This window comes from Bombina bombina, chromosome 5 (genome assembly GCF_027579735.1).
Source record: "Bombina bombina isolate aBomBom1 chromosome 5, aBomBom1.pri, whole genome shotgun sequence".
NCBI classification, from domain to species: Eukaryota; Metazoa; Chordata; class Amphibia; order Anura; family Bombinatoridae; genus Bombina; species Bombina bombina.
Window position 1 is genome coordinate 34,965,078 of NC_069503.1, and position 24,409 is coordinate 34,989,486.

At 40.3% G+C, this 24,409-nt stretch overlaps 1 protein-coding gene, 1 long non-coding RNA gene and 1 pseudogene across 2 annotated transcripts in view; 2 read left to right on the forward strand and 1 right to left on the reverse strand.

The window, feature by feature from the left end:
- The window catches only part of LOC128661261 (zinc finger protein 208-like), a 1,066,060-nt pseudogene that overhangs the window by 567,779 nt on the left and 473,872 nt on the right, over positions 1-24,409 (forward strand).
- LOC128659776 (oocyte zinc finger protein XlCOF6-like) overlaps positions 1-24,409 on the reverse strand; it is a 143,754-nt gene that overhangs the window by 71,247 nt on the left and 48,098 nt on the right. The gene's annotated exons all lie outside the window — the stretch shown is intronic.
- On the forward strand, positions 9,769-10,424 carry LOC128659781 (uncharacterized). Its single transcript, XR_008402480.1, has 2 exons — positions 9,769-9,816; positions 10,211-10,424. It is a non-coding gene; the product is annotated as an uncharacterized LOC128659781 (long non-coding RNA).

Sequence of the window (24,409 nt, forward strand, 5' to 3'; positions counted from 1 at the left end):
TCCTGTTCTTCAATAAGGACAAAAGAGACATCTGATAAACGTTACCAGTCAGTATATCCTGACTTCTGTATTGAATAATAACTTACACTGTTCTATGTGGTTTCACTTTGAAGCTAGTGTTTCCTTTATTGAACAGTGTTACATTTACCTCTATTCAATTGATAGAGATTTCTAGTTGAGCTGCCTATTCCTGACAGTTTTTTTATTTTCACAGGTAAGTTTTTATTTATTTTAAGATAGAGATATTGTAATTTTAATATAAAGCTAGGGGGCTGTTAGGTTTAGGGGTTAATAGTTTAATTTAGTGTTTTGCGATGTGGGAGGGCTGGTGGTTTAGGGGTTAATAGTTTAATTTAGTAGTGGCGAGGTGGGGGACTGGTGGTTTAGGGGTTAATAGGTTTATTTATGGAAAGCCAGAGGTTTAGGGGTTAATAACTTTATTGTCAGGAATACCGGGCTGCATGGGTTAAACCCCTACCCCCTATTACCTCACTCCTTTGCGTTTCTCAGCAGTTTTGTGCTCCTCAGAGCAACCGCGAATACCAAAACCTTTCCTTTTGTCAAACTTTGTGTGTGAACCTGATCTTAGAAGAGCTGGTCTCTGACCGACCTGTATTTCTCCGGACGACCGGCCCCTGGATTTACTGGTCATTCGCTGCACCCACCATCCTCCAGGGAACTTTACCTCTGGCTGCTTCAGAGGCTCCTTGCTCCAGAGCTCCACTCTCTTGGGGACTGGTACCCCTTGGGAAGGGCAAGAGTTGAGCCAATTGCTGGAGGTGAGCTCCATTGGTAACTGGGGTCTCCAAGCCTTACTCCATAGAACCTCCTTCGGCTGGCCAGGCCCTTGGAACTGCCGACCGGCCGCCTCCACTCAGATTCCTGGTCTCCTTTAACCCAGGTTGCTCCAGCGGCTCCTTGCCCTAGAGCTCCGCTCTTTTGGGGGGTGATACCTCTCAGGGAGGACTAGAGGTGGGGTGATTACTAGGGGTGAGTCTTCTTAGGAACCAGGGATTTTGGACCCCCCTTCAATACCCATTTCCTGGTGGACTTCCCAGTATACATTGGGCAGCCTCTAACTCCGACCCCCAGCCATTGATCAAGGTCGTTTTTGGACTGAAGAAGCTGGGGGCCAAGGACTTTCCAACAACACCATGGAACTGCCACCGCTCCCCAAGGATCACCCTGAATGCACCATCCTTATGCTGCTGGGCACTGGGGGGGAAACATTGGACACAATGGAGGCACCAGCTTGTCTGGAGGGGCCGAAATGGCAGGAGATTTGGGGGTCAGATAAGGCTTGTTATCAAGATCAGTTTCTGTGTAAATGTCGTGTGTGCTTCTCAATAAAATGTTCTTGTTTCACCTGAATGCTAGTTTATCTAGTTATTCGGGTGGGCTGCACCTGAAATCACTTATCTCTGCTACCAAGCGGCTGGTTCCAGTTGTTGGAAGAACTTGTTGGCAGAGCTACCCAGTCAGGGTAGCCAGTAATCTGTCACATTTATTATAGTGGCAGCAATGACGGGGAGCGACGGAAATGTTGGGGGCAGCAGATTAGGGGTGTTTAGACTTGGGGTTTATGTTAGGGTGTTTTTTTTCCCCATAGGCATCAATGGGGTTGCATTACTGAACTTTTCATTCTGCGCTTCAGGTGTTTTTTTCTAACATTGTGCTCATGCATGTTGAGTTACCTATGAGCCAGCACTGATTGGCTAAAATATATGTCTTTCAAAAGTACTAAAATAAGGGGGCAGTCTGCAGAGGCTTTCATACAAGGTAATCACAGAGGTAAAAGAATATTTATGTAACAGTGTTGGTTATGCAAAACTGGGGAATAGGTAATAAGGGGAGTATCTATCTTTTAAAAAAATAACAATTCTGGTGTAGACTGTCCCTTTAACTCCTGCAAATAGATTAAACACATAATTTAAATCCACTATAGATCAGGAATGTACTACTGAGAGCTTTCTGAGCACATCTAGTGAGCCAATGACAAGAGGCACCTATGTGTAGCCACCAATTAGCAGTCAGCTCGCAGTAGTACATTTCTACTGATTTATCCGCACACTGACTTTTAAAAAAAAAAATTTAGGTCAGGAGCAATCTTAAGGAGTTGAAGAGACAATGGAGGGACAACCCCATCTATCACACTTTAACAATAGGCTAGAATTAAATTATGTCTGCAGCATATGTACCTTAGGAGGAGCTATCTAGGGAAAATGAAAGACTTAGGGAAGGAGAAACTAATAAGATTTCCCTTCCATTTAAGCCCAAATCAAAGTTTTATCCCCTGCATAGTCAAGGGAAAGTCCTAGAGATTTTTCAGAAAAGAGAATGTAAAGGGGAGACCCATAGTTTCAGGCATAGGGGCCTATGTATCAAAGGTCTTGCGGACCTGATCTGGCAGTGCGGATCAGGTCCACAAGACCTCGCTGAATGCGGAGAGCAATACGCTCTCCGTATTCAGCATTGTGAGCTGCTGGTGCAACGTCGCCCCCCTGTAGACTCGCGGCCAAGCAGGGCGGTGTCAATCAACCCGATCAACCTGCTCAGAGCGGGCGGACAGGGTTATGGAGCAGCTGTCTTTAGACCGCTGCAGGCTCGCCAGAAACACGGGCCCTCAAGCTCCATTTGGAGCTTGATAAATGGGCCTCAAAGGCTCTATCTTAGGTAGGGGGATTAGATTAGGGGTTAATTAATTTAATATAGGTGGCGGCGGGGTAGGGGGATGAAATTAGGGGTTAATAAATTTAAAATAGATGGCGGCGGGGTAGGAGCTCACTTTAGGGGGTAGGTAAGGTAGATGGCGGCGGTGTAAGGGGCTCACTTTAGGGGGTAGTTTAATATAGTTGGCGACGGTGTAGGGGAATCACATTAGGGGGTAGTTAATGTAGGTGGCGGTGGGGTCCGGGAGCAGCGGTTTAGGGGTTAAATATTTTATTAGGGATTGCGGCGGGGGATCGCGGTTGACAGATAGATAGACATTGCGCATGCGTTAGGTGTTAGGTTTTATTTGGCAGGTAGTTTAGGGAGTTACGGGGCTCCAATAGACAGCGTAAGGCTTACTACGGCTGCTTTTTGTGGCGAGGTAAAAATGGAGTAAGATTTTTCCATTTTCGCCACGCAAGTCATTACGCTGTATATTGGATACCAAACTGCACGGGTTTGGTATACCTGCCTATGGCCCAAAAAACTACGGGCGACGGCAGAAATATACGGGCGTAACTTCTAGGTTACGCCGTATATAGGATACCAAACCAGCGCAAAATTCAGTGTTGCCGGCATTTGCGGGCGACGCTGCATATCGGATCGGGCCCCAGATGTATATAGGGGTTTTACCTAATAGAATGAAGTAGAGTATTATGCAGTAATATAAGCGGAACGGAAACAAATTGGCTTATTATGGTTCCGCTTTTAGTGTTCCTAGTGTATCGCGCATGCGCTAACGGCCGTGAACGCGCTTTGCATTGAAGTAGGAGAGATGGGATATCACTGGCAGCTAGTTTGAAGAAGAAGCTCTATACGTCACGGTGGGGGGAGTTAAGCAGCCATATTAGGACACCAATTTTGAAGTTATCGTAGACGATTCAACAGTGAAGGCAGGAAGTAAGAGAAAGGGGGCACGTTGCAGCTTGATCTTTATTTATAGTTTTTCAACATAGATTAATGTTGTGGGCAGTGTTGAATGTTCCTTTAAAGGGACAGTAAAGTCAAAATTAAACAAATGGATTGGATAGAACATGAAATTTCAAAAAACTTTCCAATTTACTTATTATCATTTGTGCTTAGTTCTCTTAGTATCCTTTGTTAAAGAGTAAACCTAGGTGAACTCAGGAGCGTGCACGTATCTTCAGGCAGCAGAGGTTGCAAGAACATTTATAGCAATGTTATACATAGTTACAAACATTGCTACACAGTGCTAAATACACGTGCACGCCCCTAATCTCATATAATATCAGCCTCCTAGGTTTACTCTATCACAAAGGATACTAAAAGAACAAAGCAAATTAGATAATAGAAGTAAATTGGAAAGTTGGATAAAATTGCTGCTCTATCTGAATTAACGGCGTTTAATTTTCACTGTCAGTTTTTGGTTTCTGTATTTGATGATGTTTTCCTAATTATTCTGTGATATTGTGTTTTTTTTAAAAACATAATTTTTTATTGAGGTCAGTCCTATAATTACATCATCAAATGATTTTACACGGCATCAAGTAGAATATACTAACTTATAAACAATAGGGTATATTAAAAAAAATGAACAAGGTAAATGGAACAATCAGTAAAATCAGTCAAGTTGAGACCTCTTTTTTTTATTCTTTTCTATGATTTCCCCTCTGATATCAAGAGGTCACACTTGGACCCCTACCTTAGTAGCAATGAAATCCTAAGGGATTCTAGTACGATATATTAATGAAATAGAACCAAAGTAGAACATACTGCGGCTAAAACTGCTCATCTCCTAATTGTATTTGGGCGACTCTTGGACCCCCAAAGTAGAAAGAAGGTGATTAATTAGGAGCATGGGAAAGGAGGATCAAACTCAAATTGGAAAATGGATCATCCAATGCTCAGCAAAAGTCCTTACTTACATTAGGATACTGCTTATAAAAGTGTTATTACCATGTAATAAGTAATTGTGTGGTGAGACCTAAAAGTCCTTACTTACATTAGGATACTGTTTACAAGAGTGTTATTACCATGTAATAAGTAATTGTGTGGTGAGACCTAAAAGTCCTTACTTACATTAGGATACTGCTTACAAGAGTGTTATTACCATGTAATAAGTAATTGTGTGGTGAGACCTAAAAGTCCTTACTTACATTAGGATACTGCTTACAAGAGTGTTATTACTATGTAATAAGTAATTGTGTGGTGAGACCTAAAAGTCCTTACTTACATTAGGATACTGCTTACAAGAGTGTTATTACCATGTAATAACTAAGTAATTGTGTGGTGAGACCTAAAAGTCCTTACTTACATTAAGATACTGCTTACAAGAGTGTTATTACCATGTAATAAGTAATTGTGTGGTGAGACCTAGTCAAAATACTAATTTGGGGCAATCTTGTATGTAACTTACTAGGTATGTTATAATTTAATAAAATCATATTAAATGTTTAAACAAGCAATGTAAAAATCAATGGGACAAAATGTAGGTAAAAAATCTGATTCATAGATTTGAAGTATAAGTGAAATATAGTATAAATTAAAAGATTTAGTGTGGAAAGAGTTATCCAAAATGTCCTGAGTTCATATAGTTAGAAAAGCTCCCAAATGGTAGAAATAGGAGCCATGGATTTATTAAGAGGGGGCTATTTAAAATTTAAACTAAATATTATAAGTGACAAACTCCACAGTCTTGCTGAACTGAATAGCCGTCAACTTGGAAAAGCTATATTACAAATTCTTAGCATAGGACACTGTGCTACCAAACTATTATGAATATTAACAGGGGATGTTAGGAAAATCCTCAACTAGGAAAATTAGTCTGATTAAAACCTTACTATACTATTCTATATAACAATGAAGACATCCCATACAAAGACTACTACTACCACCATCAATGTCGTACTTTTACTTGCGGCAGTGAACATAATCTATGAACGAGTTTAATGTGTCGACCAAAAACAGATTGAAAAGAAAAATTTCACTATTCATATTTGCAGCTCTGGAAAGACTTGATAAAAACGTGTAATACATAGTGTAGGATAGACTGTAATACATAATGGGGTTAATCATATTACACAGAAGGCAACCATTTTATATATGCACTAGAACAATAGGAGGGCACTGGATATTTATATAGGACCCCATAAGCAACACAGCTTCTGAATGGAAATAATACATGTGCTATATATCAGTTGAGAATATATAACTCATAGCATAAATAGCTAAGAGTAAATAAGCATAACATTTAAGGTAATAGTGTATCCTCTCTTAAATCAGGTTGTAAAGTCATCATCTGATACACCGTAATTTCTGACTAGAAAATTGGCAATCCTGGGTTATACGGTGAAGTAAAAATTTGAGTCATATAAGTTTTGGTCTGTCATAGATCAGGTTAAGTAGAATGGGGTATCTTTGTGGCTATCAAACTCTGCCATTGTCCTTTAGCTAAGTAGACATCTCTGCTAAAGAGAAGACAGATGTACTACATAATTGTAAAAGTCTCAACCCACTCCAACCCTGCACAGGGCCAACATATCGCCTTCTTTTACAAATTAACTATGTTCAAAGCTGAATAAGTGGATCAGGGCAAGATGGGCTACAGAGTTGTAAACTTCTGCGAGGACCAGTATCTGGAGGTTCGGTGCACCCACGAGAAAAACCAGGTTGGTCTCACTGCTGGTCTGACACAGCGAGGGAATGTGCAGAGGCGATATTGCCGGAATCCAAAAGACACTCCTACTCCCCCCAGGAGGATTGGCCGCATCCCCTGCAGCTGGGAGAGAGGGTCGTGAGGTGAGCTGTACCTTCTCATACATATCACCGGCACAGTAAACAGAGATCTATGTGGGCACACTTGACCTCACGACTAGCTGGAGGCAGGTATTTTGTGATCCGGAGTCCATCTTGAATGTCAATTTAGGCTCTGAAAGTATTTCTACATCATGTGGGTTTCTTAGCGTGGAAATAAAGGTCCTCAAACCTGTCTTGCATCTGACTCTCCAGCTCAGCTAGTAGACTCTGTATTTGCCTGTAGTCTTCCTCCTTGTTATCGTTAAGTGGTTTTAGCTGCTTTACCCAGGTTACCGGGGAGGGAGTTGAGAGATATTGATAGGGCCACCACCCAAATCTTCAACCATCCAGTATGGGGTTATTCATAAACTATTTGCAATAATAACAACATCTGGCGATGTAGTGTAGGCTCAGATAACTGATGCTTGATGTCTTGGATTGTTGATGCTGCTGTATTAACTATATAATCGGCAGATTATTGGGATGAAATGAAGAGCTCCCTGTTTTGCGACCCATCATGGCCGCCGCCTAGACTTCTCCCCCGATATTGTGTTTTTAATTAGACAAAAAAACGCAAAGTACTGGTCTGGATTACAATCACTTTTTATTTGCATGAAAAAACATTGTACAGGTGGCCCTCGTTTTACAACGGTTCAATTTACACCGTTTCAGAATAACAACCTTTTTTTCCAGTCATGTGACTGCTATTGAAAGCATTGAGAAGCAGTGCATTTATTAAAATAGCCAGTAGGTGGAGCTGTCCGCTTGTGTTGCAGCAAAGCCAAGCAAGCTGAAATTAATCAGTTGAACCAGACCTGAGCTATCGAGCAGATTTCAAAGGAACAAGATCTTCCTGTCTATAAATCAGTCCAAATTGGAATGCATGGAAAGAGCTGTTTGCAGAAAAATGCAAGTGAAGTCTGTGTTGTGTGATTATTTTATTAGGTTTATAATGCTGTTTAGCAAATGTTTTTGTTAATTTAATTTAGTTTAATTATATATTCTGTGTTGTGTGATTATTTTATTAGGTTTATAACGCTGTTTAGCATTTAAAGTCTTCATTTCAAAGCTTTAAAAATAATGTATTAAGTGTTACTTATGACAATTTTGAGAGGGGTCTGGAACCTATCTCCCTCCCTTCCCATTGACTTACATTATAAACTGGGTTTCAATTTACAACAGTTTCGATTTACAACCATTCCTTCTGGAACCTAACCCCGGTGTAAACTGAGGGCTACCTGTATATCATTATATAGTAAAAAGCAGCATTACATGATATATGCACACAATGGTATAAATATACCTAACACTTGTGCTCTTGATACAAAGGGATTTATCAGACATATAATGTTCCCTTTATATATACAGTGTGTGCTATTATCAGTTCTTGTGGCTTCTAACTAACATGAAAACATTTAACAGACATAATATCAAGTTACAGAACATGACACACATATTACATACCCAGTATACGTGTAGGTTATAGTAGCCATTTACATTAAACTGATTATGATCACGTGACACACATATTACATACCCAGTATACATGTAGGTTATAGTAGCCATTTAAATTAAACTGATTATGATCACATAACACACATATTACATACCCAGTATACATGTAGGTTATAGTAGCCATTTAAATTAAACTGATTATGATCACATGACACACATATTACATACCCAGTATACATGTAGGTTATAGTAGCCATTTAAATTAAACTGATTATGATCACATGACACACATATTACATACCCAGTATACATGTAGGTTACAGTAGCCATTTAAATTAAACTGATTATGATCACAAATGTACCGGTTACTGATATTGTGTCTCATTAAATAAAATCAGTTCCCCCTCAGTAATTCCTCTGGTATATAACATGTACAATGCTAAGCATCTATTGCTATAAGAAAACGTTTATCCATATGATGTGGACATTAAATATATCCTCCAGATGTCAATCATTTAAAGGGACAGTCTAGGCCAAAATAAACTTTCATGATTCAGTAATTTTAAACAATTTTCCAATTGACTTTTATCACCAATTTTGCTTTGTTCTCTTGGTATTCTTAGTTGAAAGCTTAACCTAGGAGGTTCATATGCTAATTTCTTAGACCTTGAAGGCCACCTCTTTTCAGAATGCATTTTAACAGTTTTTCACCACTAGAGGGTGTTAGTTCATGTATTTCATATAGATAACACTGTGCTCGTGCACGTGAAGTTATCTGGGAGCAGGCACTGATTGGCTAGACTGCAAGTCTGTCAAAAGAACTGAAATAAAGGGGCAGTTTGCAGAGGCTTAGATACAAGATAATCACAGAGGTTAAAAATATATTATTATAACTGTGATGGTTATGCAAAACTGGGGAATGGGTAATAAAGGGATTATCTATCTTTTAAAACAATAACAATTCTGGTGTAGACTGTCCCTTTAAGACTGATGTTCTTGTTTATATAATTCTCTAACACTCTATTCATATAAAGACTCCTTTATTCTGTAAATGTAATTATTTCCTCCCCTATGTAAAACAAACGTACAACTAATAACACTGACGTATTAATAAACAACACTGGGGGTGCTTTGGTGGTGAATGGTTGTGTAAACTGGTCATTATGAGGACAGATCTGTATATTTCTATGTGGTGTTTGTATTCTATCACATTGATATGAGAGAAACTGAGGTGAACATATATAGAGGAACAAAGGACAGCAGGAGAGCACTTCCAATCTGAGGCTTTTATAACTGGGATTTAGAAAGTATTATTTGCAATAGGATCCTTTTTGATGCTTCTATTTAGAGAGTTTTTCCTCTTTAGGATAATTGTAAAAAGGTTTGTACACTGTGCATATAAAGTTTATACAGAATCTGTTGGTGCTCTACAAATAACCAATAATAATAATTTGTAAATATTTGGTGTTTTGTGATACCTGATTTATAAAAAAAAAAAAACTTTTTCCACTTTCTGATAGGGTTGCCACCTGTCCGGGTTTTACCCAGACAGTCCGGGTTTCAAATCATTTTGAGTTATATGTCCGAGTTTCAGATAGGGTTGCCACCTGGACAGTGTAGGCTGCACACAGATCATCAGAAATCTGTTCACACTTTCAGTGTGTGAAGCCGATAACAGCAGATGCAGGAGGAAGGGGGGCGTTACTCATAAATCAAGTAGGAACAGGAAGTCTACAGGGAGCTACAGCAACTGTGAGGTCAGGAATTTAGAGTACTTTGAGCTGACTAACAGCAGCTTTGTCAGAGTAGCAGCCAAACTCACCCATGTGCAGGCACCTTGGCACAGCAGTTATCTGTCACACACACGGAGCCTCAATAAACTGATGTGGCAGAGAGGTCAGTGGCTGTTTAGTGTTACATTACACAGATCAGTGAGGCATCCAGGGAACTCTAGTGAAGTAATTGTCCTCTAAGTTACACAGTAGATCTTAGTCTGTTTACTAGAACCTGCATTACTTATATACTTTATTCTGAACAATGAAATATGGATCAGCAAAAAATCCAACTAAAAATGTCTCAGCATTTACATAATGTTTTAATGCATTTCTTTGTTAATATAAAATGTTTTGTCATCAAGTTCAGTTTAAATCTTCCTTATATGTCTCTTTCCGTATACCTATCTGTCTTTATGTCTATCATCTGTCTGTTTATGTATGTCTGTCTATTTGTCTTGCTCTCTGTCTCTCTGTTATTTGTCTATCTAATATCTCTCTATATCTGTCTGTTGCAGTGGCATAACCAGGCTTGGTGTCACCCGGTGCGGTAACTCATGGTGTGGGGAAAACATGACATTCCTGCAAGAGAGGAACTGATTGCTGCAGCTCAGCCCTTGACAACTCAAGTACATAAGGAATCCATCATATGTTTATACTTATGCCATATTCTGATCATCCACAATATATGTAGCAAATGCCATTTCCTAATAAACAAGCACCATAGCATAACATTTGGGCCGAAAATAAATAACCCAAATATGTCACCATTCAGAACACTTGTGCTGAAGAGCTCACCTATCTGTAGCACTAACATAATCAGTGGTGCAGTGCACGCAGTTAGTGCTCACTGTCATAACTGTACAGCGACAGACAGGGATGGAAGTTGCTTACTTGTCAGCTCAGCTGCACTGCGCCTGGTTGTGTGTGGTGCTCCCTGGCTGTCACACCGGAGCTGACTCGAAGCTGCTCCTCCCTCGGCCAGCACTATGCTGTTGCTCACTTCTGGCACCAGACCCCTTCATTTCCATATCACTCAAGCACAACCACAAATAAACCATCCATGTGCATCACAAACGGGCTTCAGTCAGTAGCTGTCAATTAGAGATAATCCAGCGAGATGCTCAGGACCACTCTAGCACCCACTGTTCTGCTGTAAAAGTATTCCTCAAATGGGGGAGGCACTTTGGGTGGCCGAGGGTTACAGCCTGGAGGACGTGGCGAACACCATACGTCAATAATGACGTCACTAAATCTCGAGTGCAAGGCTTACTTAGGGAAACCCTGGCCCCTGCCTCTGTGCTGAACACCCCCTGCATCTGCCTTAGCATGGAGGACCCCTTGGCCCTTCTTTCTTACAAGGCACCGCCACCGGCACATCATTAGGAAAGGGAAAAAAAATGGTGTCCTGCTTAATTTAACATTCATTAATGTAGTGGTGTCACCTCTTGGAGGGCATCAACCGGGTGCGGTCTGCACCCCCCTAGTGAAGCCACTGGTCTGTTGGTTTGTTTATATGTAAGTAGCTATATACTAGTCTGTATCTATTTATATATCTGTCTATCTCTTTATCTTTATGCCTATCTGTTTTCTATCCATCTGTTTATATGTCTGTATCTACTAATGTGTATATTATATATATTATTTATTTATAAAATATTTTACCAGGAAAGATACATTGAGATTTCTCTCGTTTTCAAGTATGTCCTGGGTACACAAAACATTGCATTGATACAATGGGTACAATAAAATACAAAACAATAATAATACATGATATATGCACAAAAATTTAACATAGAACAGGTAGGAAATATATAATCAACAATGACAGGTGCATTCTGTTTTGAGATATGTAGAGAGGGATCTCTTAAAGGATATTAGGCATGGGGAAGGTTTGAAAGAGTGCGGGAGGTCGTTCCATAATTGTGGTGCTCTGTAGGAAAAGGAGGATCGAGCTGCTTTCTTTTTGTATTGAGGCAAGCTAAATAATGTGCTGGTACTGGATCGGAGGTTATAGGAGGTGGGAATAACCGGTGAGAGCATTCTGCTCAGGTAGGGTGGGAGCTTCCAAGAAAAGCTTTTAAAACACAAGGCAGGAAAGATGGAGGGTGCATTTGGATTCCAGCGACAGCCAGTTTAGTTCTTTTAGCATGTCACAATGGTGGGTCCTGTAGTTACATTGTAGCACAAAGCGGCAGAACGAGTTATACCATGTATTAAGTTTATTAAGGTGAGTTTGCGGTGCTGGTGCATATACTACATCCCCATAATCCACGATTGGCATCAGCATTTGCTGTACAATCTTTTCCTTTACAGTAGGGCTGAGGCAGGATTTGTATCTGTACAGGGCACCTATTTTTGGATAAAGTTTAGATGCCATTTTCTCTATATGGAGGCCAAAAGATAGATTGGGGTCTAACAACATACCCAAGTATTTAAAAGAGTGGACTGCGGTCAGTGTGCAATTTGATTTTGTTTTGATGCATAGATGGGAATTTTGTAGTTTGTGTAGTTTAGGTCCTGTTCCAAAGATCATTGTGACAGTTTTGTCAGTGTTTAGGAAGAGTTTGTTTTTTGAGATCCACTTTTCTACCTCTGTGAACTGGTCTTGGAGTACTGCTTCAAGCTACGGTAGATCAGAATTGTTTGCATAGATTACCGTGTCATCTGCATACATGTGTACAGTTGAGGATTTGCAGACATTAGGCAGATCATTTATAAACAATGTGAATAGCAGGGGGCCGAGAATGGAACCTTGGGGAACACCACACATGACTGGGAGAGGGAGTCGCTGTCAGAAATGGAGACATATTGTGATCGATCCGATACATATGATCGAAACCAGGTTAGCGGACGATCACCAATACCTGAGTTTTTTAGTTTGAGCAGTAGTATGTCGTGGTCTACTGTGTCAAAGGCCTTTGCAAAATCAAGGAAAATAGCTCCAGTTAGGTCTCCTTGTTCCATTCCAGTTTGGATATCGTTGCAAACTTTTAGGAGGGCAGTTGTAGTGGAGTGATTTGTACGAAAACCTGAGTGATCAGGGGTCAGATAGTTAGATTGTTGGTAATATTCACATAATTGCGTATGGACGCATTTTTCTAAGATTTTTGACAATACTGGGAGCAATGATATTGGGCGATAGTTAGAAACCAAGGTTATCTCCCCACTTTTATGGATAGGCACTACTCTTGCAGTCTTCCAGAGTTTGGGTATGTATCCAGACACCAAGGATTCGTTAATTAGGGTTGTGACAGGTTTAGCAATTGCTGGCGCACTAAGCTTCAACAGCATTGCTGGGATTTGATCAGGTCCAGACTGTTTTTTTCATTTTTAGGTTATTAAGGTGTTTCTTAATGACATTGATGGGTACAGGTCTAAAATTGAACTTCTCTATATTGGGTCTTTGCTGATTTAGTGGGGCCTGATCCACATTTGTAGCTTCAGGATGCGTGCCATTTATTAGTTTGGTCAGGGTGGTGGAGCATCCGACAAAATATCAGACAAAATATTTGTTAAAGGCATTTGCTACATCTAAGGGGAGTTGCAGGGGTTGGTTGTCCACATTGACAGTGGAGGGTTGGGAGTGGATTGGTGGAGTTTGTAAATTATTTATGACTTTCCAAAACTTTCTAGGGTTTGATATGTTATTGTTCAGATTTTCACAGAAATATTGGGCCTTTGCCAATTTTGTTTGTTTAGTGCATATATTTCGCCATTGTCTATATACACAGTGATCGTTCATAGAGCCAGTATGCTTGAACTTTGACCACAATGAATCTCGAAACTGGTACATTTGAATGAGGTCAGCTGTGATCCAATTCAAGTGTGCTCCTTTTACTCTCACCTTACGCAGCAGGGCATGTATATTCCAAACTTGTAGGAGTTTGGACTGAAAGAATTCAACTGCAGAGTCAAGGTCTGGGATAGGTTTAATCTGTGCCAGGGGAGGTTCTTGATGTCATTTAGAAATGATTGAAGATTACATTTTTTGAAGGATCTGGTGATTTTAACCTTGGGAGAGGTTTTAGTTGCCTTTATTTTGCGCACACAGTACACTAAGCAGTGGTCACTGAAATTGTTAGGGAGAACACCTTCCTCCTGGATTTGGTCGGGAGAGGTGGAGAGAATCCAATCGAGCAGGGTGTGATTATGGCTTTTGTTGTTTATGCGAGTTGGGGAGGAGATTAATTGTGTTAGCTGCAAAGACTTAAACACAGAGCAACAACTATTATTTTTTGGATTCAGCCAATCAATATTAAAATCTCCAAAAAACAAAACTTCACTTTTTGGGTTTTGAGCTATGGTTTCACTAAGGAGATGGGCTATGTCTGAAAGGGAATGTACAGGAGAGCTAGGTGGGCGGTAGATTCCAACAACAATGATTGATTTACTGCACAGGATCTCAATTGTGCCAGAAAGGAAATCAAAGTTGGCAGGAGAGCTAGATTTTTGTAAGGGGGTGTACTTTGTGGAGTTGTCAACATAGATTACAATGCCGCCTCCTCTCTTTGCTCTGTTATTTCTATGGCATGAATACCCATGTATTGCAATGGCAGAGTCAGGTATTTTTGCGGTTAGCCACGATTCAGAGATCACAATGATTTTGGGCTTGTATTGTAAACACCAAGCTTGTAGTGCATCGATTTTTGGTAGTAAGCTGCGGATATTACAGTGCACAAAGGAGATTCCTTTTTTAGTTGGAAGGCTAGGAATGGAATTTGTTGGGGGACCAGGGTTAGATTCTACATTATTTGCAAGGGCAAGTAACAGAAGGAATAGGAATTTGGGCATATTTATTGTTTTGCCAATTAGTGAATGGGATATTTTATAGTTTTGAGAGGTGGGGGTAGGAGGGTTATTTTTTTATAACTCTCCACCAGGACTCAGCAGATAAGTTGCAGCAACAGAGCAGGCCATGGTGTATGATAATTTGTTTTCCAGTTTGAGGTGTGTGCTTATGGCAGTAGTGGTGTGAACAAAATTTGAGTGAGAAAAGGGTTAACACAAATAACAGTATGGTCATATTTGGATTCATGTTAGTGGTATGAGGTGTGTAGATGAAAATAAAACAAAAGTAGTACAAAATGTAAAGGAAATAAAAACATAATTTATGTAAGAACTTACCTGATAAATTCATTTCTTTCATATTAGCAAGAGTCCATGAGCTAGTGACGTATGGGATATACATTCCTACCAGGAGGGGCAAAGTTTCCCAAACCTTAAAATGCCTATAAATACACCCCTCACCACACCCACAATTCAGTTTAACGAATAGCCAAGAAGTGGGGTGATAAGAAAAAAGTGCGAAAGCATATAAAATAAGGAATTGGAATAATTGTGCTTTATACAAAAAAATCATAACCACCACAAAAAAGGGCGGGCCTCATGGACTCTTGCTAATATGAAAGAAATGAATTTATCAGGTAAGTTCTTACATAAATTATGTTTTCTTTCATGTAATTAGCAAGAGTCAATGAGCTAGTGACGTATGGGATAATGACTACCCAAGTTGTGGATCTTTCCACGCAAGAGTCACTAGAGAGGGAGGGATAAAATAAAGACAGCCAATTCCTGCTGAAAATAATCCACACCCAAAATAAAGTTTAATGAAAAACATAAACAGAAGATTCAAACTGAAACCGCTGCCTGAAGTACTTTTCTACCAAAAACTGCTTCAGAAGAAGAAAATACATCAAAATGGTAGAATTTAGTAAAAGTATGCAAAGAGGACCAAGTTGCTGCTTTGCAAATCTGATCAACCAAAGCTTCATTCCTAAACGCCCAGGAAGTAGAAACTGACCTAGTAGAATGAGCTGTAATCCTTTGAGGCGGACTTTTACCCGACTCGACATAGGCATGATGAATTAAAGATTTCAACCAAGATGCCAAAGAAATGGCAGAAGCTTTCTGGCCTTTTCTAGAACCGGAAAAGATAACAAATAGACTAGAAGTCTTTCGGAAAGACTTAGTAGCTTCAACATAATATTTCAAAGCTCTAACAACATCCAAAGAATGCAACGATTTCTCCTTAGAATTCTTAGGATTAGGACATAATGAAGGAACCACAATTTCTCTACTAATGTTGTTGGAATTCACAACCTTAGGTAAAAATTCAAAAGAAGTTCGCAACACCGCCTTATCCTGATGAAAAATCAGAAAAGGAGACTCACAAGAAAGAGCAGATAATTCAGAGACTCTTCTGGCAGAAGAGATCGCCAAAAGGAACAAAACTTTCCAAGAAAGTAATTTAATGTCCAATGAATGCATAGGTTCAAACGGAGGAGCTTGAAGAGCCCCCAGAACCAAATTCAAACTCCAAGGAGGAGAAATTGACTTAATGACAGGTTTTATACGAACCAAAGCTTGTACAAAACAATGAATATCAGGAAGATTAGCAATCTTTCTGTGAAAAAGAACAGAAAGAGCAGAGATTTGTCCTTTCAAAGAACTTGCGGATAAACCTTTATCTAAACCATCCTGAAGAAACTGTAAAATTCTCGGAATTCTAAAAGAATGCCAAGAAAAATGATGAGAAAGACACCAAGAAATATAAGTCTTCCAGACTCTATAATATATCTCTCTGGATACAGATTTACGAGCCTGTAACATAGTATTAATCACAGAGTCAGAGAAACCTCTTTGACCAAGAATCAAGCGTTCAATCTCCATACCTTTAAATTTAAGGATTTGAGATCCTGATGGAAAAAAGGACCTTGCGACAGAAGGTCTGGTCTTAGCGGAAGAGTCCACGGATGGCAAGAGGCCATCCGGACAAGATCTGCATACCAAAACCTGTGAGGCCATGCCGGAGCTACCAGCAGAACAAACGAGCATTCCCTCAGAATCTTGGAGATTACTCTTGGAAGAAGAACTAGAGGCGGAAAGATATAGGCAGGATGATACTTCCAAGGAAGTGATAATGCATCCACTGCTTCCGCCTGAGGATCCCGGGATCTGGACAGATACCTGGGAAGTTTCTTGTTTAGATGAGACGCCATCAGATCTATTTCTGGAAGCTCCCACATTTGAACAATCTGAAGAAATACCTCTGGGTGAAGAGACCATTCGCCCGGATGCAACGTTTGGCGACTGAGATAATCCGCTTCCCAATTGTCTATACCTGGGATATGAACCGCAGAGATTAGACAGGAGCTGGATTCCGCCCAAACCAGAATTCGAGATACTTCTTTCATAGCCAGAGGACTGTGAGTCCCTCCTTGATGATTGATGTATGCCACAGTTGTGACATTGTCTGTCTGAAAACAAATGAACGATTCTCTCTTCAGAAGAGGCCAAGACTGAAGAGCTCTGAAAATTGCACGGAGTTCCAAAATATTGATCGGTAATCTCACCTCCTGAGATTCCCAAACTCCTTGTGCCGTCAGAGATCCCCACACAGCTCCCCAACCTGTGAGACTTGCATCTGTTGAAATTACAGTCCAGGTCGGAAGAACAAAAGAAGCCCCCTGAATTAAACGATGGTGATCTGTCCACCACGTTAGAGAGTGTCGTACAATCGGTTTTAAAGATATTAATTGAGATATCTTTGTGTAATCCCTGCACCATTGATTCAGCATACAGAGCTGAAGAGGTCGCATGTGAAAACGAGCAAAGGGGATCGCGTCCGATGCAGCAGTCATAAGACCTAGAATTTCCATGCATAAGGCTACCGAAGGGAATGATTGTGACTGAAGGTTTCGACAAGCTGAAATCAATTTTAGACGTCTCTTGTCTGTCAAAGACAGAGTCATGGACACTGAATCTATCTGGAAACCCAGAAAGGTTACCCTTGTCTGAGGAATCAATGAACTTTTTGGTGAATTGATCCTCCAACCATGATCTTGAAGAAACAACACAAGTCGATTCGTATGAGATTCTGCTAAATGTAAAGACTGAGCAAGTACCAAGATATCGTCCAAATAAGGAAATACCACAATACCCTGTTCTCTGATTACAGACAGAAGGGCACCGAGAACCTTTGTAAAAATTCTTGGAGCTGTAGCTAGGCCAAACGGCAGAGCCACAAACTGGTAATGCTTGTCCAGAAAAGAGAATCTCAGGAACTGATAATGATCTGGATGAATCGGAATATGCAGATATGCATCCTGTAAATCTATTGTGGACATATAATGCCCTTGCTGAACAAAAGGCAAGATAGTCCTTACAGTTACCATTTTGAACGTTGGTATCCTTACATAACGATTCAATATTTTTAGATCCAGAACTGGTCTGAAGGAATTCTCCTTCTTTGGTACAATGAAGAGATTTGAATAAAACCCCAGCCCCTGTTCCAGAACTGGAACTGGCATAATTACTCCAGCCAACTCTAGATCTGAAACACATTTCAGAAATGCTTGAGCTTTCACTGGATTTACTGGGACACGGGAAAGAAAAAATCTCTTTGCAGGAGGTCTTATCTTGAAACCAATTCTGTACCCTTCTGAAACAATGTTCTGAATCCAAAGATTGTGAACAGAATTGATCCAAATTTTTTTGAAAAAACATAACCTGCCCCCTACCAGCTGAGCTGGAATGAGGGCCGCACCTTCATGTGGACTTAGAAGCTGGCTTTGCTTTTCTAGAAGGCTTGGATTTATTCCAGACTGGAGATGGTTTCCAAACTGAAACTGCTCCTGAGGATGAAGGATCAGGCTTTTGTTCTTTGTTGAAACGAAAGGAACGAAAACGATTATTAGCCCTGTTTTTACCCTTAGATTTTTTATCCTGTGGTAAAAAAAGTTCCTTTCCCACCAGTAACAGTTGAGATAATAGAATCCAACTGAGAACCAAATAATTTGTTACCCTGGAAAGAAATGGAAAGTAGAGTTGATTTAGAAGACATATCAGCATTCCAAGTTTTAAGCCATAAAGCTCTTCTAGCTAAAATAGCTAGAGACATAAACCTGACATCAACTCTGATAATATCAAAAATGGCATCACAGATAAAATTATTAGCATGTTGAAGAAGAATAATAATATTATGAGAATCATGATCTGTTACTTGTTGCGCTAAAGTTTCCAACCAAAAAGTTGAAGCTGCAGCAACATCAGCCAATGACATAGCAGGTCTAAGAAGATTACCTGAACACAGATAAGCTTTTCTTAGAAAGGATTCAATTTTCCTATCTAAAGGATCCTTAAACGAAGTACCATCTGACGTAGGAATAGTAGTACGTTTAGCAAGGGTAGAAATAGCCCCATCAACTTTAGGGATTTTGTCCCAAAATTCTGATCTGTCAGACGGCACAGGATATAATTGCTTAAAACGTTTAGAAGGAGTAAATGAATTACCCAAATTATTCCATTCTCTGGAAATTACTTCAGAAATAGCACCAGGAACAGGAAAAACTTCTGGAATAACCACAGGAGATTTAAAGACCTTATCTAAACGTTTAGATTTAGTATCAAGAGGACCAGAATCCTCAATTTCTAAAGCAATTAGTACTTCTTTAAGTAAAGAACGAATAAATTCCATTTTAAATAAATATGAAGATTTATCAGCATCAATCTCTGAGACAGAATCCTCTGAACCAGAAGAGTCCTTAGAATCAGAATGATGATGTTCATTTAAAAATTCATCTGTATAAAGAGAAGTTTTAAAAGATTTTTTATGTTTACTAGAAGGAGGAATAACAGACATAGCCTTCTTGATGGATTCAGAAACAAAATCTCTTATGTTATCAGGAACATTCTGAACATTAGATGTTGATGGAACTGCAACAGGTAATGGTACATTACTAAAGGAAATATTATCTGCATTAACAAGTTTGTCATGACAATTAATACAAACAACAGCTGGAGGAATAGCTACCAAAAGTTTACAGCAGATACACTTAGCTTTGGTAGTTCCAGCACCAGACAGCGATTTTCCTGAAGTATCTTCTGACTCAGATGCAACGTGAGACATCTTGCAATATGTAAGAGAAAAAACAACATATAAAGCAAAATTGATCAAATTCCTTAAATGACAGTTTCAGGAATGGGAAAAAAATGCCAGTGAACAAGCTTCTAGCAACCAGAAGCAATAAATAATGAGACTTAAATAATGTGGAGACAAAAGCGACGCCCATATTTTTTTAGCGCCAAATAAGACGCCCACATTATTTGGCGCCTAAATGCTTTTGGCGCCAAAAATGACGCCACGTCCAGAACGCCAACATTTTTTGGCGCAAAAGAACGTCAAAAATGACGCAACTTCCGGCGACACGTATGACGCCGGAAACAAAAAAGATTTTTTGCGCCAAAAAAGTCCGCGCCAAGAATGACGCAATAAAATGAAGCATTTTCAGCCCCCGCCAGCCTAACAGCCCACAGGGAAAAGAGTCAAATTTTTAAGGTAAGAAAAATATTTGATTCAAATGCATTATCCCAAATATGAAACTGACTGTCTGAAAATAAGGAATGTTGAACATCCTGAGTCAAGGCAAATAAATGTTTGAATACATATATTTAGAACTTTATTAAAAAAGTGCCCAACCATAGCTTAGAGTGTCACAGAAAATAAGACTTACTTACCCCAGGACACTCATCTACATGTTTGTAGAAAGCCAAACCAGTACTGAAACGAGAATCAGTAGAGGAAATGGTAAATATAAGAGTATATCGTCGATCTGAAAAGGGAGGTAAGAGATGAATCTCTACGACCGATAACAGAGAACCTATGAAATAGACCCCATAGAAGGAGATCATTGAATTCAAACAGGCAATACTCTCCTCACATCCCTCTGACATTCACTGCACGCTGAGAGGAAAACCGGGCTCCAACTTGCTGCGGAGCGCATATCAACGTAGAATCTAGCACAAACTTACTTCACCACCTCCATCGGAGGCAAAGTTTGTAAAACTGAATTGTGGGTGTGGTGAGGGGTGTATTTATAGGCATTTTAAGGTTTGGGAAACTTTGCCCCTCCTGGTAGGAATGTATATCCCATACGTCACTAGCTCATGGACTCTTGCTAATTACATGAAAGAAAGTATATACTACTGATGTGTGATATATAGCTATTTGTAGGGAGAGAGAGTAAGTATTCTAAAGGGTTAAGTGAATGAAAGGATGTGCTAATCAGTGTTTGCAGCTATCATTTTGGGAGAATGAAAGTTGAGTATGAGACTATCTATAAATAAGGAAATGAGCTTGGGGAGGGTGGAGTGGGAGGGAAACTATCTTCCAAAATAATAGCAAATACTTCTTACAACACACACATCAGTAATAACAGGGTAGAATATAATGAAATTTCTATCTTCCAAAGGCTACTTGTTTGCAGAGAGCAGTGTAACAGCTGAGATATTCAGGTCTGTGATTCTCTAAGAATACTGGGCAGATACACTTAAAATTCAGTCTGTTTGCAGAGAGCAGTGTAACAGCTGAGATATTCAGGTCTGTTATTCTCTAAGAATACTAGGCAGATACACTTAAAATTCAGTCTGAGGGAAAGAGAGATTAGTGTCAGATGGGCCTGCAAAAAAAGTTAAGGGCGGGGGTATGTATGGACATTTTAGCAAAAGGGTCATTCAGGCAAAAAAACACAGGGAAAGTTCAGAATGACAGAGATAAGACAGGTATCCATGAAGGAAAGAAAGCCATAAAACAAGGAACAATAAAGATATATGGTCTTCCTAAGCTGGTTAAACTAACTTAACATAATGAACAGACATAATGGTGATAAAATATGCATTTAAAATAAAAATAATAGCAAATACTTACTACAACACACACATCAGTAATAACAGGGTAGAAACATAATTTATGCTTACCTGATAAATTTATTTCTCTTGTGGTGTATCCAGTCCACGGATCATCCATTACTTGTGGGATATTCTCCTTCCCAACAGGAAGTTACAAGAGGATCACCCACAGCAGAGCTGCTATATAGCCCCTCCCCTAACTGCCATATCCAGTCATTCGACCGAAGACAAGCAGAGAAAGGAGAAACCATAGGGTTCAGTGGTGACTGTAGTTTAAAATTAAAAAATACCTGCCTTAAAATGACAGGGTGGGCCGTGGACTGGATACACCACAAGAGAAATAAATTTATCAGGTAAGCATAAATTATGTTTTCTCTTGTAAGGTGTATCCAGTCCACGGATCATCCATTACTTGTGGGATACCAATACCAAAGCTAAAGTACACGGATGAAGGGAGGGACAAGGCAGGTACTTAAACGGAAGGTACCACTGCCTGTAAAACCTTTCTCCCAAAAATAGCCTCCGAAGAAGCAAAAGTATCAAATTTATAAAATTTTGAAAAGCTATGAAGCGAAGACCAAGTCGCCGCCTTGCAAATCTGTTCAACAGAAGCCTGATTTTTAAAGGCCCATGTGGAAGCCACAGCTCTAGTAGAATGAGCTGTAATCCTTTTAGGAGGCTGCTGGCCAGCAGTCTCATAAGCTAAGCTTATTATACTCCTTAGCCAAAAAGAAAGAGAAGTTGCCGAACCCTTAGACAACAAACAAAGCAGATGTTTGACGAAAATCTTTAGTAGCTTGCAAATAATACTTTAAAGCACGAACCACGTCAAGATTGTGTAATAGACCTTCCTTCTTTGAAGAAGGATTAGGACACAATGAAGGAACAACAATCTCCTGATTGATATTCTTATTAGATACCACCTTAGGTAAAAACCCAGGTTTGGTACGCAGAACTACCTTATCTGCATTGAAGATCAGATAAGGAGAATCACATTGTAAGGCAGACAACTCGGAAACTCTACGAGCCGAGGAAATAGCTACCAAAAAAGAACTTTCCAAGATAAAAGTTTGAAATCTATGGAATGAAGAGGTTCAAACGGAACCCCCTGAAGAACTTTAAGAACCAAATTTAAGCTCCAAGGTGGAGCAACAGGTTTAAACACAGGCTTGATTCTAACTAAAGCCTGACAAAATGCCTGAATGTCTGGAACATCCGCCAGATGCTTGTGCAAAAGAATAGACAGAGCAGAAATCTGTCCCTTTAAGGAACTAGCTGACAATCCTTTCTACAATCCTTCTTGGAGAAACGATAATATCCTGGGAATCCTGACCTTACTCCATGAGTAGCCCTTGGATTCACACCAATAAAGATATTTACGCCATATCTTATGATAGATTTTCCTGGTGACAGGCTTTCGAGCCTGAATTAAGGTGTCAATGACTGACTCGGAGAAACCACGCTTTGATAAAAACAAGCGTTCAATCTCCAGGCAGTCAGCCTCAGAGAAATTAGATTTGGATGGTTGAAAGGACCTTGAAGTAGAAGGTCCTGTCTCAGCGGCAGAGTCCATGGTGGAAAGGATGACATGTCCACCAGATCTGCATACCAAGACCTACGTGGCCACGCAGGCGCTATCAAGATCACCAATGCTCTCTCTTGCTTGATTTTGGCAATCAGACGAGGGAGCAGAGGAAACGGTGGAAACACAGAAGCCAGGTTGAAGGACCAAGGCGCTGCTAGAGCATCTATCAGCGTTGCCTTGGGGTCCCTGGACCTGGATCCGTAACAAGGAAGTTTGGCGTTCTGGCGAGACGCCATGAGAGCCAGTTCTGGTTTGCCCCAACGATGAATCAATTGTGCAAAAACCTCCGGATGGAGTTCCCACTCCCCCGGATGAAAAGTCTGTTGACTTAGAAAATCCGTCTCCCAGTTCTTTACACCTGGGATATGGATAGCTGATAGGTGGCAAGAGTGAATCTCTGCCCAGCGAATTATCTTTGAGACTTCTAACATCGCTAGGGAACTCCTTGTTCCCCCTTGATGGTTGATGTAAGCCACAGTCGTGATGTTGTCCGACTGAAATCTTATGAACCTCATTGTCGCTAGCTGAGGCCAAGCCTGAAGAGCATTGAATATCGCTCTTAGTTCATCGGAAGGAGTGTCCCCTCCTGAGTCCACGATCCCTGAGCCTTCAGGGAGTTCCAGACTGCTCCCCAGCCTAGGAGGCTGGCATCTGTCGTTACAATTGTCCAATCTGGCCTGCGAAAGGTCATACCTTTGGACAGATGGACCCAAGATAGCCACCAGAGAAGAGAATTCCTGGTCTCTTGATCCAGATTTAGTAGAGGGGACAAATCTGTGTAATCCCCATTCCACTGGCTGAGCATGCATAGTTGCAGCGGTCTGAGATGTAGGCGGGCAAACGGCACTATGTCCATTGCTGCTACCATTAAGCCGATTACTTCCATACACTGAGCCACCGAAGGGCGAGGAGTGGAATAAAGAACACGGCAGAAATTTAGAAGTTTTGATAACCTGGTTTCTGTCAGGTAAATCCTCATTTCTACAGAATCTATTAGAGTTCCCAGAAAGGAGACTCTTGTGAGAGGGGATAGAGAACTCTTTCTTTGTTCACTTTCCACCCATGCGACCTCAGAAATGCCAGAACTATGTCCGTATGAGATTTGGCAACTATGAAATTTGACGCCTGTATCAGAATGTCGTCTAAATAAGGGGCCACTGCTATGCCCCGTGGCCTTAGGACCACCAGAAGTGACCCCAGAACTTTTGTAAAGATTCTTGGGGCTGTAGCTAACCCAAATGGAAGAGCTACAAACTGGTAATGCCTGTCTAGGAAGGCAAACCTGAGAAACCGATGATGATCTTTGTGTATTGGAATGTGAAGATACGCATCCTTTAAATCCACTGTAGTCATGTATTGACCCTCCTGGATCATAGGCAGGATGGTACGAATAGTCTCCATCTTGAATGATGGGACCCTGAGAAATTTGTTTAAGATCTTGAGA